Source organism: Cetorhinus maximus, chromosome 9, assembly GCF_964194155.1.
Source record: "Cetorhinus maximus chromosome 9, sCetMax3.hap1.1, whole genome shotgun sequence".
Classification (NCBI taxonomy): domain Eukaryota; kingdom Metazoa; phylum Chordata; class Chondrichthyes; order Lamniformes; family Cetorhinidae; genus Cetorhinus; species Cetorhinus maximus.
Window position 1 is genome coordinate 45169101 of NC_135887.1, and position 14817 is coordinate 45183917.

The window sequence follows — 14817 nt, forward strand, 5'->3', positions numbered from 1 at the left end:
GCAGCTAGTGCTGTAAAAAGGGTCTGTGCCTTGTCTTTCTCCCGACACTATACAGCGCTGCAATGGAGTTCTCTGAGGGATGCTTGATTATCCTGGAGTCACCAGGAATTAAGGATTAACTTCTGAGACTTTGCTGGAAGCAAACATGGAGAAAAATAATAGCAACATGAAAAGAAATTGCGTGATTCTTTTTGTTTTCTTCTGATACTTTTGTTTATTATGTATTATTGTTTATCTTTTATTTACTCTTTCACGGGATATGGGCATTGTTGGCTAGGTCAGCATTTATTGCCAATCCATAATTGCCCTTGAAGAGGTGGTGGTGATCTGTTTTCTTGAACTGCTGCAGTCCATGTGATGTAGGTACACCCACAGTGCTGTTAGGGAGGGAGTTCCAGGAGTTTGATCCAGTCACAGTGAAGGAACGGCGATATATTTCCAAGTCAGGTTGGTGTGTGGCGAGGAGGGGAACTTGCAGTTAATGCTGTTCCCATCTGTCTGCTGCCCTTGTCCTTCTCGGTGGTAGAGGTTGCAGGTTTGGATGGTGCTATCGAAGGAGCCTTGGTGAGTTGTTGTAGTGCGTCTTGTAGATGGTGCACACTGCTGCCACTCTGCATCAGTGGTGGAGGGAGTGAATGTTTAAGGTAGTGGATGTGGTGCCAATCAAGCGGACTGCATTGTCAAGGATGGTGTCAACCTTCTTGAGTGCTCTTGGTGCTGCACTCGTCCAGGCAAGTGGAGAGTATTCCATCACACTCCTGACTTGTGCCTTGTAGATGGTTGGCTCTTTGGAAAGTCAGGAGGTGAGTTATTTGCCGCAGGATTCCGACCCTCAGACCTGCTCTTGCAGCCACAGTATTTATATGGCCATTCCAGCTCAGTCCCTTGTCAATGACAACCCCCTGGTGGATGTTGGTCCTAGTAGTTCAGCAATGGTAATGCCATTGAAGGTCAAAGGAAGACGGTTAGATTCTCTTCCTTAATTCTTTCACCAGACGTGGGTGTCACTGGCTAGGCCAGCCTCTTTTTGTCCATCCCTAATTGCCCTTGTGAAGGTGGTGCTGAGCCGACTTCTTGAACCGCTGCAATCCATGTGGTGTAGGTGCACCCACAGTGCTGTTTGGGAGGGAGTTCCAGGATTTTGACCCAGCGACGGTGAAGGAACAGTGATATAGTTCCAAGTCAGGATGGTGAGTGGATTGGAGGGGACCTTGCAGGTAATGGTGTACCCATGTGTCTGCCGCCCTTGTCCTCCTAGGTGCTAGAGGTCGTGAGTTTGGAAGGTGCTGTCGAAGGAGCCTTGGTGACTTGATGGAGGTGGTCATTGCTTGGCACTTGAATAGTGCAAATGCTACGATATGTTGTATATTTGTGGTTAAGGCTGTTCAATTGGAGAGGGGGTTGCAGGTCATGTGGTGAAATCTCTTGGAATTATATTGAACCACAGACAGAAACGAATTGTTCAGAATTAAGGTCACTTGAATTTCTGTAACACAATAACAAAATACTGTGGATGCGGGAAATCTAAAATAAAACCAGAAAATTATGGAAATACTCAGCAGGGCTGGTAGTGCCTATGGACAGAGAAACAGAGTTAACTTTTCAGGTTTATAGCCTTTCACCAGAACTGGGAAAAGTTATGATCTAAAATTGTTGAACTTTGTTGAGTCCAGAAGGCTGTAAAGTGCCAAATGAAAGATGAGATGCTGTTCCTCAAACTCAGTGAGCTTCATTGGAACTCTGCAGCAGGCCAAGGACAGAAAGGTCAGAGAGCAAGCAAGGTGGAGATTTAAAATAACAGATGACTGAAAGCCCAGGATCACGCTTGCGAACTGAACAGAGGTCTTATACAAAGTGGTCACCCAGACTGCGATTGGTCTCCCCAGTGTAGAAGAGAGTTAAGAGAGTGCAGCAAATACAGTAAACTAAATTGAAAGAAGTACAAGTAAATCATTCCAAAGAAGCTCAACAAAAGCTTGAGGAACAGCACCGCATCTTTCGACTGGACATTTTACAACCTTCTGAACTTAACATTGAATTCAACAATTTTAGATCATATAACCACTGCCTCCATCTTTGTTTCATTTTTCTTTGCTGGTTTGATTTTTTTTCTTTTGCTTCTCTCCTACTCCTTTTGCTTTTGAATGGCAGCTATTCAGGACCCTGCCATTTACATCTCCTCTAGTCACATCCTTTGTTTCTTTACTTGTCCCATTACCACTCCTTTGGTCTTGCACCTTTGGTTATTTAATCTCCCCTGCCTTCCAACCTGTCACAGACATTCCCTTTTTGTTCTTTACAGCCTGTCCACTTTCACTGGTTCAAGACCTCGTGCACTTCTAAAGTCTCCCACTTCCAAAACGCTAACTCTGTTTTTCTCTCCACAGGTGCTGCCAGACCTGCTGAGTTTTTCCAGCATTTTCTGTTTTACGTCAATTTCTTTGTTCACGCTGCCAAGAATTAAATTATAACAATAATAGAAATGCACTAGCAGCATCAGTTTGCTCACAATAGTTGTTCTAAGCAACAGCTTAGATTTAAATGATACCTTTAATGTAGGGAAATGTCCCATTGCACTTCAGAGCATAATCAGAGAAAAATTGAGACCATACTAAAGAGGAAGATATTAGAAGGGTCAAAGGGAGAGAATGAAGAAAAAACAAAACTTGCATTTATATAGCGCTTTTTACAACTTCAGAATGTGCTAAAGTGCTTCACAGTCAACGTAGCGATGTAGGAAATGTGACACAGCAAGATCCCACAAACAACAAAGAAATAAATGACCAGATAATTGGTTTTAGGTGTTGTTTGAGGGATAAATGTTGACCAGAACTGTGAAAGGATTCTCCTGTTCTTCTTTGAATAGTGCTGTGAGATCTTTTATGTTGAACTAAGAAGGCACACATTGAGCTAATGTTAAATCTGAAAGATGGCACCTCGGACAGTGCAGCGCTCCCTCAGTAGTGAACTGGAGTGCCAGCCTAGATTATGTGCTGTCTCTGAACTAAGGTTGTTCCCACAGCCCACCAACTCAGGGATAAGAGTGCTACCACTGAGCTAAAACTTTTTAAAGAAGAGAGAGAGGTGAAGAACCATAGCATTTAGGGAGGGAATTCCAGGACTGCGGGTTACAATGATATATTTAGATGAGGAGAGATGGGAGGAGGCTCAAGTGGAGCATAAATACTGGCATGGATTGGTTGGGCTGTTTTTGTGCTGTATATCCTACGTAATCCCATGTACTGTAATTTTATTGTGCAAGTAAGGAAGAAGTCATGACACCAAATGTGCTGCCCATCATAGATTCCCTGATGGTACTATGCAGCATGCAATTAAATTGTGTTCCTGTGCTTTTATGTGAGAATCCATGGCTGCAATAACAGATACATATGTTGCATGCCGTCTTGGCATGGTACTGGCAACACTTTGTGATGTGCATCCATAGAGTATTAACTAGTAAATGGAACTTATGGGTATGTTTTTAAGACTGTTTCCTTAATGTAGCCAGCTTTTCTTCTGTTTTTGTTCCTAGGTTTTGCAAATTGTGCACATGGAAATGAGCGTGGCCACGCACTCCTGTCAGATATGCTATCCTGATATCCTCAGGGCAGGACGCGTCTCCCTCTCCTGTCCTTTGTAACCACCTCAGCAATGGGCAGCTATCAAATGGACAAGTACAGCAATGCCCACAAACTCATTTTCCTGCTTCAACATCCCACTGTACCAACTATTGGGTATTGCCAGCCACTTTCTTGCCACCAAAATCTTGACGAATGCATTCTGAGCATTTCAAACATCAACAGAGTTTTTACGCTCATATGCAGCAACTCACTTTTAAATCTCTTTAAAGTATTCCATCATTTCTCTAAAAGCTGCACTTTCCCATCCTCTGGACCAGCAGCTCATCAATTTTATCAAAGTTATATGTCCCAGCCAGACCAACATTCATCCAGTTGGGTGGTTGCTACTCTTGTTCGTCTTACCTTCTGCTGAGTCAAAGGAGGGGCCAAAAATTGACCCTGCTATTTCTCTCTAGTTGTCTTTACTCCACCCGTAAGTAAATCAAACTTTTATTATTTGCCTGATGGTCTGATGACATGGTATTCCAACTTTCAAAAACATCAGGACAAATTCTTGGGATCCCACATGACCTCTAGTGGTGAAAATCATGATGGAATCATTGTTAATTCTCTGCTACTTTATCCAACTCATAACTCATATAAGAGCATAGCTTCAATGGTTTCATCAAAATGATCACAAAGAGAATGAAGAGTGAGGATGAGGTGAAGTTTCTTTACACAGAGTTATTACAACATGGAATGCCTGGTCACAAGGCATAGTTGAACATATGAAATAGGAGCAGAAGTGGGCCATTCGGTCCCTCGAGCCTGCTCTGCCTTTCAATAAGATCATGGCTGACCAGATTGTGTTTCGAATTCCACATTCCCATCTAACCCCAATAATCTTTGATTACCTTGCTTAATAAGAATCTATCTACCTTTGCCTTAAAAATATTCAATGACCCCGCCTCCACCACCTTCTGAGGCAGAGAGTTCCAAAGTTGCACAACCCTCTGAGAGACAAAATTTATTCTCACCTCTGTCCTAAAAGGGCAACCCCTAATTTTAAAGCAGTGTCCCCTAGTTCTGGATTTGCCCACAAGAGAAAACATCCTTTCAACGTCCACCTGTCAAGACTGTTCAAAATCTTATATACTTCAATCAAATCACCCCTCAGTCTTCTAAACTCCAGTGGAAACAAACCCAGTCTGTCCAACCTTTCCTCATAAGACAACCTGTTCATTCCAGATATCAATCTAGTAAACCTCCTCTGAACCGCATCCAATGCATTTACATCCTTCCTTAAATAGGGAGACCAAAAATGCACACAATATTTGAGATGTGGTCTCACCAATGCCCTGTATAACTGAAGCATAATATCCTTACTTTTATGTTCAATTACTCTCATAATAAAGGATAGAATTTCATTAGCCTTCTTGATTACTTGCTGTACCTGCATACTTTTTGTGACTCATGTACGAGAACAACTAGATCCCTCTGCATCTCGGAATTCTGTAGCCGTTCTCTGTTTAAGTAATACTCAGCTTTTTTATTCTTCCTGCCAAGTGAACCACTTCACATTTTACCACATTATGCTCCTTTTGCCAGATCTTTGCCCAGTCACTTAACCTATCTATATCAGCCTGCAACCTCCTTATATCCTCTTCACAACATACTTTCCTACCTATCTTTGTGTCATCTGCAAACTCAGTCTCTCCCCATCTAGGTCATTGATGTAAATTGTAAAATTTTGAGGCCCTAGCACAGACCCCTATGGGACTCTACTCATCACAACCTGCCAGTTAGAAAAAGACCCATTTATGCATACTCTCTGTTTTCAGTCAGCCAGCTAATCTTCTATCCATGCGAGTATGTTACCCCCACACCATGAGCTTTTATTTTTTGCAATAACCTTTGATGTCGCACCTTATCAAATGTCTTCTGGAAATCCAAGTAAAGCATGTCTACAGGCTCCCCTTTATCAACAGCACATGTTACTCCTTCAAAAAGCTACAATAAATTGATTAAACATGATTTCCCTTTCATAAAACCATGCTGGCTCTTCCCGATTACAAAGTTTCAAAGAGCGTTTCAAAGAAAAGTACAGCACAGGAACAGGCCGTTCGGCCCTCCAAGCCTGCACCGATCATATTGCCCGTCAACTAAAACATTTTGCACTTCCGGGGTCTGTATCCCTCTATTCCCATCCTATTCATGTATTTGTCAAGCTGCCTCTTAAACACCACAATTGTACCTGCTTCCACCACCTCCTCTGGCAGCGAATTCCAGACACTCACCACCCTCTGTGTAAAAAACTTGCCCTGACAATCTCCTCTATAGTTTTCTCCTCTCACTTTAAATCTATGTCCCCTAGCAATTGACTCTTCCACCCTGGGAAAAAGCTTCTGACTATCTACTCCGTCCATGCCACTCATAATTTTGTAAACCTCTATCAAGTCGCCCCCTCAATCTCCGTCGCTCTAGTGAGAACAATCAGAGTTTCTCCAACCTCTCCTCATAGCTAATAACCTCCAGACCAGGCAGCATCCTGGTAAACCTCCTCTACACCCTCTCCAATGCCTCCATATCCTTCTGGTAATGTGGCGACCAGAATTGCACGCAATATTCCAAGTGTGGCCTTACCAAGGTTCTATACAGCGGCAGCATGACTTCCCAGCTTTCCCAGCTCAATACCCCTGCCAATGAAGGCAAGCATGCCATATGCCTTCCTGACTACCTTATCCACCTCTAGAGCTGAGGAATCTAGACTGGAGGTGGATGTTTGAGGGCAAATCAACAATTGACATGTGGGGGGCTTTCAAACTTCAGTTGATAAGAATTCAGGACTGGCATGTTCCTGCTAGGATGAAGGATAAGCACGGCAAGTTTCAGGAACCTTGGATAATGAAGGATATTGTGAGATTAGTCAAAAAAGAAAAGGGAAGCATTCGTAAGGGCTAGAAGACTGAGAACAGATGAAGCCCATGGAGAATATAAAGAAATTGGAAGAAACTTAAGCAAGGAGTCAGGAGGGCTAAAAGGGGTCATGAAAAGTCACTGGCAACCAGGATTAAGGAAAATCCCAAGGCCTTTTATACATATTTAAAAAGCAAGAGGGTAGCCAAGGAAAAGGTAGGCCCACTCAGGGACAGAGGTGTGAATCTGTGTGTGGAGCCAGAAGAAATGGGAGAGATACTAAATGAATACTTCTCATCAGTATTCACCAAAGAGAAGGACTTAGTGGTCGATTTGTCTAGGGAAGAGTGTGTAAATAGCCTGGATCATGTTGAGATCAAAAAAGAGGAGGTGTTAGGCGTCTTGAAGAATATTAAGGTGGATAAGTCCCCAGGGCCAGATGGGATCTACCCCAGAGTACTGAGGGAGGCAAGGGAGGAGATTGCTGGGGCCTTGACAAAAATCTTTGTATCCTCACTGGCTACGGGTGAGGTCCCAGAGGACTGGAGATGATGGTGGTTGGAATCTGGAACACACTGCCTGAAGGGGTGGTAGAGGCAGGAGCCCTCAGTATTTAAGTAATATTTAGATGAGCACTTGAAATGCCATAGCATACAGGGCTACGGGCCAAGTGTTGGAAAATGGGATTAGAATAGATTAAAGGCTGGCACGGACACGATGGGCCAAAGGGCCTGTTTCTGTGCTGTATAACTCTATGACAGAATTGCTTCTTCACTGACCTTGGGTTTTTCTAAGTGCCCAGCTATAACCTCCTTAATGATCGATTTTAACAACTTCCCCACAACAGACATCAAACTAACTGGCCTATAGTTTCCTGTTTTCTGCCTCCCTTCCTTCTTGAATAGAGGGGTTATATTTGCTACTTTCCAGTCTGATGGAACCTTTCCAGAATATAGCAAATTTTGGAAAATTAATACCAACGCATCTACTACCTCATTGGCCACCACTTTTAAGACCCTAGGATGAAGTCCATCAGGACCCAGAGACTTGTCAGCCCACAGCTCCATCAGTTTGCTCAGTACCACTTCCCTAATGATTGTAATTTCACCAAGTTCCTCTCTCCCCTCCACCTCCTGATTTACAGCTATTACTGGAATTTTTAAAAATCCCCTATGGTGAAGAGAGAGGCAAAATATTTGTTCATTTCTTCTGCCATTTCCTTATTACCTACTATTAACTCCCCATTGTCACTCTCTAGAAGACCAACACTCATTTTACTTACTCTTTTCATTTTTAAAAACCTGTAGAAACTCTTGCTATCCATTTTTACATTTCTAGCTAGCTTCCTCTCATACTCTAATTTATTTCTCCTGATTAACCTTTTAATCATTATCTGCTGTTCTTTACATTCTGTCCAATCATCTGTCCTGCCACTCATTAGTCCTTACGTTTGATGCTTTCCTTAACTTCTTTAGTTAACCACGGATGGTGGATCCTCCCCTTAGACTTTTTCTTTACAGTAGGAATATACTTATTCTGAATATCTTGAAATATCCCCTTAAATGTCTGCCACTGCTTCTCTATTGATCTATCCTCTAGCCTAGTTCATTTCAGCTAGCTCAGCTTCCATGCCCACATAGTGCCCTTATTTAAGTATAAAATAATAGTTTTTCAAATACTAGTCTCTTCTTCCTTTCAAACTGGATGTAAAATTCAATCACATTGTGTTCGCTGCTACCTAGAAGTGCCTCTACTTTGAAGTCATTAATTAATCCTGTCACATTACACTATACCTGCTCTCTGGTTGGTTCCAGAACATGCTGCTCTAAGAAACTATCCCGAAAGCATTCTAAGAACTCCTCACCCAGGCTACTACTGCCAATCTGATTTTTCCACTTTATATGTAGATTAGAATCACCCATAATTATTGCCATCCCTTTATCACACGCACCCAACATTTCCTCTTGAATATTTTGTCCTATATTGTGGTCACTGTTAGGGGGCCTGTCGACCGCTCCCACTAGCAACTTTTTTCCCCGACTATTCCTCATCTCCACCCAAACTTATTCTACATATGATCTCCTGAACCAAGGTCATCTCTAACTATTGCACCAATACCATCTTTGATTAACAGTGCTACCCCTCCACCTTTACCTAGCTTCCTATTCTTCTTGAATGTCATGTACCCCTCAATGTCCAGGACCCAACCCTTGTCGTCCTGCAGCTACATCTCCGTAATGGCTATCCGATCATATTTATTTTCTTCAATATGTGCTATCAATTCATTTACTTTGTTATGAATGCTACGTGCATTCAGATACAGAGCCTTCAGTTTTATCTTTTTGTTATCTTTGTAACATCTAGCTTTGACTGTTGATGTATTCTTAGGTTTTTTCCTCTCTGACCCTTATTTCCCATATTACTATTTTGCTCTCCTGCCTTGACTCTACCCCTTGATTTGCTACGTCTACCCAAGCTTGACCCTTCACCTTTCTTATAAAAGCAAAATACTACGGATGCTGGAAATCTGAAATATAAGCAGAAAATGCTGAAAAAACTCAACAGGTCTGACAGCATCTGTGAAGAGAGAAACATTTCGAGTCTGTATGACCCTTCTTCAGAGCTGAATAGAAGTAGAAATGTGAAGAAATTTATACTGTTTAAGGGGGGTGGAGCAGGTGAAGCTGGATAGAAGGCCAGCGATCGGTGGGAGCTAAGGAGAGATTGACAAAGACGTCATGGACAAAAAGACAAAGGGGATGTTAATGGTAGTGGTAAGGGCTAAAGGAGGTGCTGATAGTGGCATAAAGGTAAGAAAGCAGAATGTGTTAAAACCCTTCTTATTTAGTTTAAAGCCCTCACTATTTCCCTAGATACGCGATTCACAAGAACACTGGTCCCAGCACAGTTCAGGTGTTGACCGTCCCAATCGTACAGCCCCTATTTTCCCCAGTACTGATGCCAGAGCCCACAAACCAGAACCCACTTCTCCCACACCAGTCTTTCGGCCATGCACTTGTCTCACTAATCTTATTTGCCCTCCGCCAATTTACATGTGGCTCTGGTAAATAACCCAGAGATTATTATCTTTGAGGTTCCGCTTCTTAATCTGGTGCCGAGCTCCTCATACTGACTACGCAGAACTTCTTCCCTCGTCCTGCCTCTGTTGTTGGTACCTACATGGACCACAATGACTGGATTCCCCCCCCTCCCACTGTAAGTTCCTCTCCAGCTCTGAGAAGATGCCCCGAACCCTGGCACTGGGCGGGCAAGGCCAGTCAATCCCCCTTACTATACTGTCCCCTACTACCACTACATTCCTTTTTGCTCCCCCTGCTTGAACGGCCTCCTGTACCACAGTGCCATGGCCAGCCAACTCATCCACCTTGCGGGCCTCGCTTTCATCCACATAGGCTGTGAGCACCTCAAACCTGTTTGATGATTGCAAAGTCTGAGGCTCCTCCCCTACTGTCTGCTTGGTCTTTTAAGCATCTTTTAAGTGAGAACAGGGTAAATATTTGATGCAGAGAGCAATGGGCAGAGAGGTGTGAGCTGAATGATCTTTTCTGATTGGCTCTAAGGTTCTAGATTTCAGCCCTCCAAAGGTCCAGTCTGCATTTGGAGACTGTCTTTTTTGCCATCATTGCAAATGATGAATGATAGGAGCTCATAGTATAACAAAGACACATTGCCCTATCTTGAAACTGTGGGTGACAGTTGTGTTACATTACAGCAAGATAAGAAAGCCACTGTCCTAAACAACAACTTGTATTTATATAATACTTTTAACATAGTAAAACGTCCTAAGGCATTTATAAATATGAACATTTGTGCATACATATTAGGAGCAGGAGTAGGCCATTCGGCCCCTCGAGCCTGTTCCGTCATTCAATAAGATCATGGCTTATCTGATTGTGGCCTAAGCTCCACCTTCCCATCTACCCCTACCTACCTACCTAATCAAACCTTTCTGAAAGAATTGCAATGTCCGTTGTTTAAGTTTATAGTAGAATGTTGAGGGAAACCAATTTAAGGAAGTCTTGTGGTGCAGTGGGTAGTGTCTCTGCCTCTGAGTTAGCAACTCCAGGTTCAAGTCCAACTCAAGGACTTGCTGGCTAAGGAAGGTGTGTTCATGACGTGGCCAATCATAGTGATTGTCAACCTGTAAATCCTTCTGACATGCCTATGGCAGGTGATAAGAGTGGGAGAGACTCCTGGTCAGCCATCCTCTGGTTCCCAGCCCTGGATAATTGGGGAAGGTTATTGGCAGGAAGGGCATCTGGCTGTAAAACTATGTGCCAAATCCAAGAAATGATGTTGACATCGAGGTGATCAACCAGCATTTGTGGCAACCCCCATGCAAGATGGGAAAAGCTGATTAGACAAAGATGAGAGAAACCAGCTTGCAATATTTAGCCTATGTCTTCCAGAGCTGTGCATTTCTATTTCAAAGTTGCATGGGTTCTTCAGTTTGCTATGTGTCATGTTATGGGGTTGTCCCACTTCTTTTGTGCTGCGTTAAAACTGAATCGATTTCTCTGTGGAAAGAGGCGAGGGAGAAACAGAAAGAAGCAGAATCAGTTTATGCTGCTCTCACCACCTCCTAACAAGGGAGAATCAGGAACAGGCTGGGAGGGCAAAGGATGCAATAAGTTAGCACAAATACTTGAATTAAAACTTCTACCTATGGAATGAACAATGCAGAATGAAGTCGGGCAGTTACAGGTAAGTTATCATGTTACAGTGTACGGAATCCCATCTGCGTCCAGAGTTGATAAAGACAGATTTACCCAAATGGGGCCCAGCAATAAAACTCAGGAAAGAATGACAAAAGCTGTGTTGAAGCTCCTTCCAGTGACAATCGATAAAGACACTGTATTGAGGTTCATCTTTTTACACTGGAGTGGATGGGGCTCCTAACTGCTTCAGTAACTTTTTACTCCCAGATTCACACAGGCTTGTACTTAATCACCAGGAGTCGGCCTGATGTGTGCTATTCACCAACATTGGCTGGAAAGGCCACGTAGGTGGATGCTGGGTGAGGGGCAAGTTTGGGTTTGAATGGTGCTGCCTTCCATAGTTGGATAGCTTTCGAAAACTCACTGCCAAAGCTTATAAAGTATAGCGACTTATGTAATGTCCCAGGGTATAACTGGCAGCTCTGGTGGGAGGACAGCTTTAAGAGAGGAAGGGAGAAAGTGGACAATAAAAAATAAATAAATTGAAACCAGAATATCATGTATACTTTATTAAATATTTTACAAAGGGATGAATAAAATATTTTGTTTGATGTTGTTTATTGCTTCCCAATGTAAAATGTTGCTTTCCCGATGGCAGGTTCAAATTTAGAGATTAATCCAGCGGTGTGTTTGTGGTGGGTCGGACCTGATATCATCCTGTGGCAGGTTCCTACTTGTAATACATTTGTGTGCATGAATACTCATCACATTAAAACTTTTTGTAATTACGTCCTACCTCCAGATTAAATCAGTGACGCACGAGAATCTTGTGGCATCAGGTTCACATTCATTTCAACAGTCGGCTTTGTGTCAGAGGTCAGCAGTTTTCCTAGTTGAATTCTGTGGCACAGGGAGGGGGGGCAGGAGAATGGCAGCCTGCATGGAGGCTTGGGACCGGCAAGGGTGAGTCAGTGGTTGGGGGTCTGGTGGTGGGGTGTGTGGAGTGGGATCATGGGCATGGAGGAGATGAAGAGGGATCCAAGGAAGCATGGAGGCATGGAAGAGTGAAGTGGAAAGGGCCTGGTGCCCTGGGTGTGATCGGGGCTTGGTGGGGGATATCAGTCAAGGTAAGAAAATGAGAGGCCTAAAGGGCAGGTGTCAGTGCTGTCCAAATGTGTGTTCATCTGAGGGTGTTGGCTGGCAGAATCCCTACAGGGCTTTGCGTTCACTGACAATTATCCTCGCTGAGAGTGATCTTGGGCAGTCTCCTTTACAATGCATAGAAGGGAGGGTCAGCTGAGCCAGCAAGTTCAGCCATGTCCCACAGAGTGGCAAGTGGACACTAACATGAACCTTCAATAAAGAGTGAATGCAAAAAACATAATTTCTTTCACAGTAAAGGAATGTCCCTAACTTTCCTGTAACCATCAATGCCAACCCTGAGTCATCTAGCTCTCTGACTAAGCTTGTGCCAACAACTAATGATGATGCACACATGAATAAAGTGAAAGCAGTGTAATTTGAAATATTTATAAGTGAAATTTAAATTTGAAAAATACCTGTGCCACCTGCGCACTCTCAAGTCTTATGTTAATGGAAATGAAGTTGGGCAGGCACTGTGGTGCAGAGCCTCCCTCTGCTACATTGTAAGCAAAGGGACGGTTTCACCAATGAAAGCTTCCCCCTCGATGTGATCTCACATGTCTCCCGTGAACGCCGCCAGCACTTTAAATTTTAATCGGAACCGCGTGGGGACCAGCAAAAAGCAAGAGAGTGGAAGTGGTCATCGTTGGGAATGGTGAGTCATCGTTTATGTTCTGCCCTACACGTACAACCTGTGGCTCACGACTGGAGGAAAGGTATTGCAGGATCTTCAAGAGAATGGGAATTACTCAGTGTATGATAGGAGCTGTGTTAGAATCATTTTGTAATTATTCCAGCAGTAAATCAAGTAAATTATCTAAGTTAGAAAGCCCATCTTGTTGAGATTAAGTCACAGTTTTTATGGAATGAAAAATAGAGACATGCTATTATCGTGGATTTATTTAGTCAACAACAATATTATATTCCACCAAAAGGGGGCAGCATTGCGCTTCCTGAGAACTTTAGCATTCGTCAAGGAATTATTTAAAGTTGATGACCTATCATTTTGCCATGTATTTGTGTTTAGGGGCTAAAGGGACACACATGTATAGTTATGTAAAAGAGAGTACGCCTATAGTAATATAAAGAGAATTTCTAGGTAGAGGTGCTGATTCTTTTTATTTTCAAACATTTTTTCCCATTTAAACCAAGTATATTATCGTCAGAGTGATTAACAGTGCTTTGATATATTAAAAAATGTCAAATAATATTCTTCATGAAAAATAGCTGCCACCTTCCCGGTTAATGGTACAAAATCTGGGCCCTGCAGCCTCAAAATTAATTTACTAAATACAATTCTATATTGTTTTCTTTCTCACAGGAGGTAGTTGACTTCCATTCTAGATCTTCGTAAAGTATCTACAAAAAACCAGCAGCCTATAAGTAAAATCATGTTCCAAATGACCTGTAAACTCATCAAGCCTCTTGGTTTAAAACAGAAATCTGCAAAGGCTGAGATCAGCACTGCCTGACACACTAATCCCCCTGCTGTTGGTTGGGTGACTTTGGTCAGTGCTCAACTGGGCCACCAGAGGGAGCACTGCACAGTGATCCATCTGGAGAAGCTAACAAAAATAGACCCACATTGCTGGAATTAAACCTCCAGTTCACTGTGAAACGCAAATTATAGTAAAGTGTAGCCCATGGGTGTGGTTAACCATTGCATTGAAGGCAGATTCAACTCAAACAAGGGGCCTCATGCAATAATGGAATCGTTGTGTCTCGCTCATTACCCAACATTTCTGCAAATTTTACTGTTGATAACTATTTTGCCAGCTTCCTTTGTGCGTTTGCCATTTTCGGTGCCCCACCACCTTTTAACAAAGGGCAGAATGGCTTTTTTTCCATTTTATATCTCACTCTACCTTTGTTTCTTGGCAGAGGAGGCACAGGGGCAATAGTCCAGTTTCATGAGTCTGCACCTGAAACAAGTTGCAATCAACAAAATCAATAAATGCAACGACTTGTATTTATATAGCACCTTTAATGTAGTAAAATGTCTCAAGGTGCATCACAGGAGCTTGGTTAAACAAACTTTGACACTGATCCACATAAGGAGATATAAGGGCAGGTTGGTTTTAAGGAGTGATTTAAAGGAGGAGGATAGAGGTTTAGGGAGGGGATTCCAGAGCTTAGAGCCTAGGTAGCTGAAGGCACAGTCACCGATGGTGGAGCAAAAGGAAATCGAGATGCCCAAGGGGCCAGGATTAAAAGAGCACAGTTATCTCAGAGTTGTAGGGCTGGGAGAGGTATCAGAAATAGAAAAGGGCATGATCTTGGAGAGATTTGAACTCACCCATCTGTGTTTGCATACTAGAGGGTGAAGGAAGGCAGCTCTGACCTGCATGTAACTGAGCACCAGTATCCATGGAAGGTTTGCTTTCTAAAGTTATGTTTAAGGGCCATTAAAGTCGATGTTGAATTTTTTCTTTAATAAGAGGTTTCTTTATCAGATGTTTTCAGTTTTTATTTTTAATGTAAAAATAACAAGGGTAAAAACTAGGGTAAATTCAGAAAAA

General features: G+C 42.8%; 1 long non-coding RNA gene across 1 annotated transcript in view; it reads right to left on the reverse strand.

The window, feature by feature from the left end:
• Nucleotides 1-14817, reverse strand: part of LOC144684201 (uncharacterized) — a 96383-nt gene continuing 81566 nt past the window's right edge. Inside the window, exon 3 of the long non-coding RNA XR_013577445.1 lies at nt 1-133. This is a non-coding gene — a long non-coding RNA (uncharacterized LOC144684201). The remainder of the gene's footprint in view (nt 134-14817) is intronic.